The sequence below is a fragment of the Squalius cephalus genome (assembly GCF_949319135.1).
Source record: "Squalius cephalus genome assembly, chromosome: 1".
Lineage (NCBI taxonomy): Eukaryota > Metazoa > Chordata > Actinopteri > Cypriniformes > Leuciscidae > Squalius > Squalius cephalus.
Genome location: NC_137122.1, coordinates 67,451,874 through 67,460,899, shown reverse-complemented (window position 1 = coordinate 67,460,899; position 9,026 = coordinate 67,451,874). Strand labels below are relative to the sequence as shown.

Here is a 9,026-nt window from a genome sequence, read left to right as displayed (position 1 = left end):
TCAGTTTGAATGATTCGTTCAGTTTCATCATTGGATGAAGTGGACGTGGACATACTGTCAATTGAAAGCAAATCTGCAAATGCATCATTTTGTTTGCCAGTGATGAATATCTGTATTAGTTAAACATCTGTGTATGCTGTCTGTGAACGATTCCTCAGGTAGAGCTACATTCAATTACATTTTATACAGGTAATACATCTTGCCACCAAACAGATTGTTACGCTAAAAGTACGAACTTCTACAAAGTGCCAGTTCGCCACCAGTTTTTTGGACAAATACCTTAATCTACACATTAAATAAGCTACCATTGTTCCCAGAATATGAAATGAACACCCCCAATTTGTGGGCATTGCGCAGTGGCGGCGACCTTTTCGTTTTGAAAAGGAATGCCTTTGCTCTCGTTGTTGATGTTTTTGTGGGGATGATTTGAAGGCCACAATGGACAGAGGGGAATGAGCAAATTTGTTGAATATGTTGATGCCAATATCCTATTCAGCATTGCATCACCACACTTTAAACTCTGAGGAGTATTTGGCAGATGGGCGAAGTCTTTTACATTTTTTCCACATGTGGTTAAATCATAATAATATCACAAATAAATATCATAGCATCCTGAAATCAAGGGAATTTATGCCCAGTTGGGATTATTTTTGTTGCTACCTTTTTAACGACTTAACCCCATGTGATGTTAAATATCTCTTAATATTTTCAGTATAATGTCTGTTGATGCAGCATGCAGTTTTCCTCGGGTAATCCATCCCGCACTCCTCATCCACCTGCAGAAAGGTAGCAAAAGAAAGTGATTACCAAATATGAAAAGAAATTAGCATAGCATACAATCATGTATCCTGTGTTTTATGCATTGAATACAAAGGCTTGTCTGCTAAACTGAGCTAGTGGTGTTATATAGAGCAGTGCTCTTGACTTCTATTGTAATAACTGGATTCCCATGGTGCGGTTTCACCTGCAGACCACACCTGGCAGATGAGGTAGAAGCCGTTAGACTGTGAGAGAAACCCTCGAGACTCCTTCGGGACAAAGACACAGTTCAACAGGGCAGAGTGGACTCTGGGATATGGTGTCTTTCCCATCGCGAACAAAAGCGTGAAGGAACTGGAGCTAAAGGCACACGGATCGGTTACAACTTTAATGAGCACCTTAATATGCAGAATTACCCAGCATTGGCCAATCCATGCCACAAAAAGGACAGATAATGAACAGATTGTTTGCATCTGAGAAAAACATTAATTTTCTCAGAGAGCAATAAGAGTTACACTGATGGAGAGCAGATACACTCTAAAAAATCTGGGTTCTTTTTCCTACCCAAATCCTGGGTTGAGCCTTTTGGGTACATTTTTGGGGTTATTTTTTTCAGTCTTTGGGTAGTTTTTGTGTTACCCATCCTGGGTCAGACGTAACAACCCAGTGTTTGGGTAGTTTTTGTGTTACCCAGATCCTGGGTCAGACGTAACAACCCAGTGTTTGGGTAGTTTTTGTGTTACCCAGATCCTGGGTCAGACGTAACAACCCAGTACTTGAGTAGTTTTTGTGTTACCCAGATCCTGGGTCAGACGTAACAACCCAGTGTTTGGGTAGTTTTTGTGTTACCCAGATCCTGGGTCAGACGTAACAACCCAGTGTTTGGGTAGTTTTGGTGTAACCCAGATCCTGGGTCAGACATAACAACCCAGTGTTTGGGTAGTTCTTATGTAACCCAGATCCTGGGTCAGACGTAACAACCCAGTGTTTGGGTAGTTTTGGTGTAACCCAGATCCTGGGTCAGACATAACAACCCAGTGTTTGGGTAGTTCTTATGTAACCCAGATCCTGGGTCAGACGTAACAACCCAGTGTTTGGGTAGTTTTTGTGTAACCCAGATCCTGGGTCAGACGTAACAACCCAGTGTTTGGGTAGTTTTGGTGTAACCCAGATCCTGGGTCAGACATAACAACCCAGTGTTTGGGTAGTTTTTGTGTTACCCAGATCCTGGGTCAGATGTAACAACCCAGTGTTTGGGTAGTTTTTGTGTTACCCAGATCCTGGGTCAGACGTAACAACCCAGTGTTTGAGTAGTTTTTGTGTAACCCAGATCCTGGGTCAGACGTAACAACCCAATGTTTGGGTAGTTTTTGTGTTACCCAGATCCTGGGTCAGACGTAACAACCCAGTGTTTGGGTAGTTTTTGTGTTACCCAGATCCTGGGTCAGATGTAACAACCCAGTGTTTGCGTAGTTTTTGTGTTACCCAGATCCTGGGTCAGACGTAACAACCCAGTATTTGGGTAGTTTTTGTGTTACCCAGATCCTGGGTCAGGCGTAACAACCCAGTGTTGGGGTAGTTTTTGTGTTACCCAGATCCTGGGTCAGGCGTAACAACCCAGTGTTGGGGTAGTTTTTGTGTAACCCAGATCCTGGGTCAGACATAACAACCCAGTGTTTGGGTAGTTTTTGTGTAACCCAGATCCTGGGTCAGACGTAACAACCCAATGTTTGGGTAGTTTTTGTGTTACCCAGATCCTGGGTCAGACGTAACAACCCAGTGTTTGGGTAGTTTTTGTGTTACCCAGATCCTGGGTCAGGCGTAACAACCCAGTGTTGGGGTAGTTTTTGTGTAACCCAGATCCTGGGTCAGGCGTAACAACCCAGTGTTTGGGTAGTTTTTGTGTAACCCAGATTCTGGGTCAGACGTAACAACCCAGTGTTTGGGTAGTTTTTGTGTAACCCAGATTCTGGGTCAGACGTAACAACCCAGGGGTTTATTGGGTTATTGATCCAGTTATTGATCGCAGGCTTTATGCGACCTCTTCAGGAGAGAGCAGTGCAGCTCCAAATTGGTGTGTGTCTTTGGTAAAATACAGGTTTGTGTACTTTTTTTTATTATTGTTCTGTATATCATTTAATTTTATGCGAGTGTCGCTTCGGTCTTTTCGCGCGATGGAAACGCCTGATGCCTTGCATAACATTTTATGATTTTAATCAAAAAAAGATACAGAATATAAATGCTTAGAAAGTTAAAGTATGTTCTCAGAACTGCACACTGATTGTTTATGGACAGGTTATGGAGACAGTCACAGTATATTTCGGCTTATGTATGCAATATGTATTCAAAACTTATTTGAGATTATCATGCAAACCAGTGGTTGTGTGGAGTATTTTCTCTTTTTTTTTTTACATTTAGAGGATTTAAGTTCATCCGTAAACATTAATTCATGTATGAAGTAAAATAATAAAAATAAAAAGAGGCTAGTACTATAGTAAAAATGAGTCAACCCAATTTGCTGGGTAAAATTAACCCAACATGTGTTCTGTCCTATATTTCCCCAGCCCTTGGGTTGACCCAGTGTATATCTTCATCTGTATATCAAGCATTATAAAGACACACCTTTATGATCTCTGCTCAGAGTAAAGCCTGAGGCTCTTGTGTGCTGTGGGCTCTCTGAGGGCCCAGGACAACACCACCCGTCACAGAAAGACCCATCTAAACTCGCAGACACACCTTCATGATCTCTGCTCAGAGTAAAGCCTGTGCTGTGGGGTATCTGAGGGTCCAGGACAACACCACCCGTCACAGAAAGACCCATCTAAACTCACAGACACACCTTCATGATCTCTGCTCAGAGAAAAGCCTGTGCTGTGGGCTCTCTGAGGGTCCAGGACAACACCACCCGTCACAGAAAGACCCATCTAAACTCACAGACACACCTTCATGATCTCTGCTCAGAGAAAAGCCTGTGCTGTGGGCTCTCTGAGGGCCCAGGACAACACCACCCGTCACAGAAAGACCCATCTAACCTCGCAGACACACCTTCATGATCTCTGCTCAGAGTAAAGCCTGTGCTGTGGGCTCTCTGAGGGCCCAGGACAACACCACCCATCACAGAAAGACCCATCTAAACTCGCATATATGCTGAAGAGGGAACATGTTTAACATTCAACCAAAACACGCAGCTGATTTGTTCGTCGAATATAGTTCCTGTCTGTTCCGCTCAGAGGATGTGAAATATGTTGTTAGAAAGACAACAATTGTTCTCTCACACATTCTTCTCTTGTGCCCTAAAGGCTTCTTGTGGGAATGATAAACTGTGCATTTGATGCATGTTTCCTTTTTGTAACTGTGAGATGTGGAATGGCGCAGGTATGCGTTTGTGGCACATGTATCTGACAGCTGTCTGTAAGAACGGCCGTGTGGAGATAAACTCAATGTTCAGCTTTTGCTATTATTAAAGAAAACATTGCGGTCGCCAAGGAGATCTCTGCTGCGGGTGATGATGGATGTTTGTTGAGGCAGAATTCCTCATAACCGAGAACCTGTCTCTCACTCTGCTCATACTTGGCACACTCTCAATCCCTCACTCTCGGTGCAAAGACAGGCAAAAGCAGGAACGGCAGCCTTGTGTTTCAGGACCCGCCCTCGCCTCACACTTCCTGGAACGCCAGAACATTTCTCACACTCTACATATCCATTGTGTTTAAAACAACAATGCATTTGCATAAACGCTACCAACACAATAGTAATGGATTTTACAATAGTGACGGATCTTGAAAACATCACACCACTACTGATACTTGATGAAGATCAGGTTCTGTCTAAAGCCACCCATTCATGTCTGAACATAATCTATAACAAACCCTTCTGATTATAGTCGACTTATGTTCTTCACAACGCTCAACGCTCATTCATATGTTTCAGGTCTTCTTCACATTCAGTGCATCAGTCCAAAAACAACCACGTGTTGACCAGTGTTTAGTTACAACATACACTACCAGTCAAAGGTTTTGGATCTTTTAATGTTTTTAAAAGAAGAAGTCTCTTCTGCTCACCAAGGCTGCATTTATTTGATTAAACATACAAAAATAAATATATGTGAATATATAGTAAAGTGTAATTTATTCCTGTGATCAAAGCTGAATGTTCAGCATCATTACTCCAGTCTTCAGTGTCACATGATCCTTCAGAAATCATTATAATATGATGATCTGATGCTCAAGAAACATTTATGATAATTATCAGTGTTGAAGACAGTTACATTTTTACTTCAGGATTCTTTGATGAATAGAAAGAACAGCATTTGTCTGAAATATAATCTTTTGTAACATTAACTTTAGTTCATGTGCCAGGGACTAGATCTTCTACCTGTGTCATTAATATTGTGCTAATATTTTAATAGAGCAATGTCGTTTTATAAATGATTGGGTTGTGCTTTATACAATCAATGTGTGAGTGAGCCATGATGACTACATTCACAATCTAACACAACCTCTTGCACTTAAGTGCTTCATTATTTTCATCTTTTTTTTGTATTCATGGTTGTATAATATACTAATATAAAATTATTTGTATTTATTTCGTTTTTTTATTTTTGGCCTGAATAAAAAATACTAAGTGGATTGAAACTAAATCTATCAAAACTGTGTCTTTGTCATGATGCTAAAAACTGTAAAAATGGCGGTGACATGCACCAAGATATGAAAGGTTAATAAAAAGAAACTTGTTATAATGACATATTCTATTATACATGTGTGATGCCAGTCCTTTACGAACAGCACCAGTATAAACACTGAGTAATTAGTTCTGCTAGTCTTATCTGACATTGATTTACTGCAGATTTATTGAGTTTAACCTCTGCTCATGTGAAGGCAAAGGACCAGTTAGGCTGGAATCCAGTTGATCTGAATCTTCCTTCTGCGCAGATGGAAAGTTCTCAGGAAGCAGATCATACACTGAATTTCAAGAGAACAACCTTACTCAGGGATGCGATTCTTCCGGTTATTTCAGCCTAAAATCATGAATCATACCAGATCAGTCATAAAATGTTTTAATGTTCCACTATAGTAATGATAATATTTACAATAATAGAAATAATTGAGTGTAATAGGTGTCTCTCACATTGTCACACAGCAACATTAAAATATTGTAGATTAGTGTTCAATAATTTATTCTATTTAGTGTCCATTTCATTCCTTTAACATATTTAATATTGGGGGCATCCAAGTTATGTGACTTTTTTTTTTTTTTTTTTTTAAGTTAGGGTTAGGGTCAATAGGGTTAAATATTGAAAAACGTTATCATCTTATCAACAATTACAACAGGATTTCAGCTTGAACCGCTAATAATATAGTCTAATATAGACCTTTCTTTGAATGATTCAGCCTCTTTGCGTATGTGCCAGACAGAGATGGATTACATATTGTGTCTCCAGTCCAATGGTATGATCATTTCCTCTTGAAGTGTGGTTCAGTGTGGGGCAGAAGCAGGTCTGCTGGAGTTACGAGCCCAGCGGGGCGCTGAGATTTGGGGTTATACTTGTGGAAGAGGGCGGTCGTTCTCCTCATATAAAGATCAAGCTCACGTACAGAAGCGCTTCGACACTCGCTCACCCTGAAATGAAGTCTTCCTGCGTCGACTCTGGCGGCCAGCAAACGCTCCTGTCGAGGGTTTCTGTGCTATAGGCCAAGCGCTGATGTTTTGGCAATTAAATTTCATGACATCTTTATGCCGCTATCTCCAACTCAACACCATTAGCATGACCACAATGCTTTCCCTTCTCGCTCGCTCGCCTTTCTTTTTTTTCTCACACGCAGAGAAAATGACCTCTCCGCCAATCTCAATTCACTGCACTTCTATAGCGCTGAATGGACAAACTCAACAAAGGTTGACATAATTTTCTCAGGCTTTGATTGGCCCCCAGCATGCCCCACAATGACATCATCCCCCCTCCCCCCCCTGCTGGATGCTGGATCGTCAGGGTTACGGTGGGCAGGATTTGGCATGGGCCCGTTTGGCTGGTGTTAATGAGTACGGGCAGCGATGGCGGCGTTTTGTGGTAAACAGTCCTGGGAAACACAGGGTGAACGTGAAGGGAGGGCACATCCGACCCCCGAACCCCCCCGAGCGTTCACATGGGACATCCACGGGTCTCTACATGTCTCTACATTGCACTTGCTTCACACTACCTAGTGCCTGTAATGTGCAGCACTGAACCCCGGCGGAGGCGAGTGAAGGGAAGTGGCCCGGGTCGCTGGACGTGTCTCCTGGAGGATATGAAGTGATTAAAGGAGCTGTGTGTTGGGAGAAGCCTGCTGTGATGAATTTTTCCTGAATTAATTACAGAAGCTTGTGCCAAAGGGGATTTTCTGTGTCCTCCGGCACCGCCTCCCTGCGTTTCTTTGTTTCCTCATGACTCCGTCCAATCGCATGACAGGAATTAAATCTCCGTACCCGTAAATCTCCAGCCCTCGCTCAACTGCGACTCCCTTTCCAGGAAGATATTTTCTTTCTTCTGCCGCGCCGTTTAAAGGGATAGTCGATGTGCTCACCCTCATGTCCTTTCAAATCTGTATGACTTACTGTCTTCCATAGCGCCCAAAGAGAGTCGCTCTACTGTGTGTTACTGTCGACTCCTGACGACTCTAGTCTTCACCACAGATGCCAACAAGAACTTCATTAAACTATCATTAAAGTAGCATAAAAGTAGTCAAAGTCTTCTGAAACCTGCTTAAGGTTCAGGGTATTTATTTTCCCTCATTTATTTCACTCGTCTAGTACAATTATGTGGTTTTGTGTCATTAATACAGTGTATATATTTTGTATATACTTATATATTTTGTATATAGAGTATATATCTTGATTTACCCCGAAAGAATGGAAGTGAAATGTGACAACATGCCCCATAGGTGAGGTTCATGACCATATGACAGATTAAAGTGTTATCTGATCTAATCAAAAAATATATACAATACAAAATAAAATATTTTCTCAATGAAATACAATCATTAACTTTTTCACATAAAAACTAAAATTTTTGAGTTTGACAACAAACACACCGCAAAACACAACTGAACAACATAGTTCAAAACATAATAATAATGAATAATTTCTGAACATTGACTCTCAGTCTTTATTCACCTAATCTGAAATTAACAATGTTCAGCGATATCTTCCAATGATTTCTGAATTTTGGTGATTTTTTTCTCTGTATAGTGTTGATGTGGCAACTAGTAAATACACTACGTTTCGTCATGCTAGCGTGTGTGGAAGTATTTAAAACAAGTGTGTGACAACTAGCCCCGCGTTAGTGTGTACCCCTATTACACCAGTGTGAAATGGAAAGTATGATTTGAGATTTTCAGTGAATAAGCACTTAAATCTCAGTCTGTTCCACAGGTTTAAAGTGACGTGAGGGAGTAGTTGAGACTGATTCAGTGTGATAAAGGCTGCTGGTTAATCACTTAACACCGGTTGTGTAAGGAGACCTTGATTATGAGCTGTTTGTCTCGCTGTCAGAAGTGTGTGACGTCAATGTCTAAACTCCCTTTATTTTCTACAATAGCCATCCAGGCGTTTGGAGGCTCTGTTGGCCGAAACATATCCGTGGGTTTTCCAGCTGGGGACCTCTGACCTAGCGCAATGAACTGTATTTTTCTCATTGGTGGAGCTCCAAAACCCCAATAGCCTCGTAGGTACGAGTATCACACACAGACAAATGGCCATTTCCCCTCGGAGGAGCCGTTAATGAGAATAATTTGAGGCTGAAGCTCAAACAGGGCAGAGTGCCAAACCTTGCTGAATGTGAATGCTCACACAGCACGCTTTGAGCTTTAAGCTCCATCCAAACCATTTCCTCAAAACACTCCTGTCGCTTCAAGACGAGAAAAAAGCCCACAATTACTCCTCAGTCACTGGCGGGGTCCCAGTGCGTTTACGATCGTCCAATATTCCTGTGACTTCACAGATATGCCCAGAGACACACTGTTGAAGACATTCCACCATTCATTACCTTTCATCCGTTACCTGAACCGAGGACTCGGTACACCTTGGACACATCTCTCGGTGCCACTGTGACGGATGCTCGGCCAGCACTCTATTCACATGTGTACGGTCCAGTGATTTATTTCTTTTAATACGTTCATTAAGTGGCCCATTACTAACGGCCAGGGCAGACGTTAGCCAAGACTGGTCAGGAGAGCGTTGATGTGTGTGTGTGTGTGTGTGTGTCTGTGGGCGTTTGGCGTTGGGCTGGGCCAGTT

At 42.0% G+C, this 9,026-nt stretch overlaps 1 long non-coding RNA gene across 1 annotated transcript in view; it reads right to left on the bottom strand.

Moving 5' to 3' along the window:
* Positions 1–721: 721 nt before the first annotated feature.
* LOC307159713 overlaps positions 722–9,026 on the bottom strand; it is a 144,690-nt gene continuing 136,385 nt past the window's right edge. Inside the window, exon 4 of the long non-coding RNA XR_013821432.1 lies at positions 722–776. This is a non-coding gene — a long non-coding RNA (uncharacterized lncRNA). The remainder of the gene's footprint in view (positions 777–9,026) is intronic.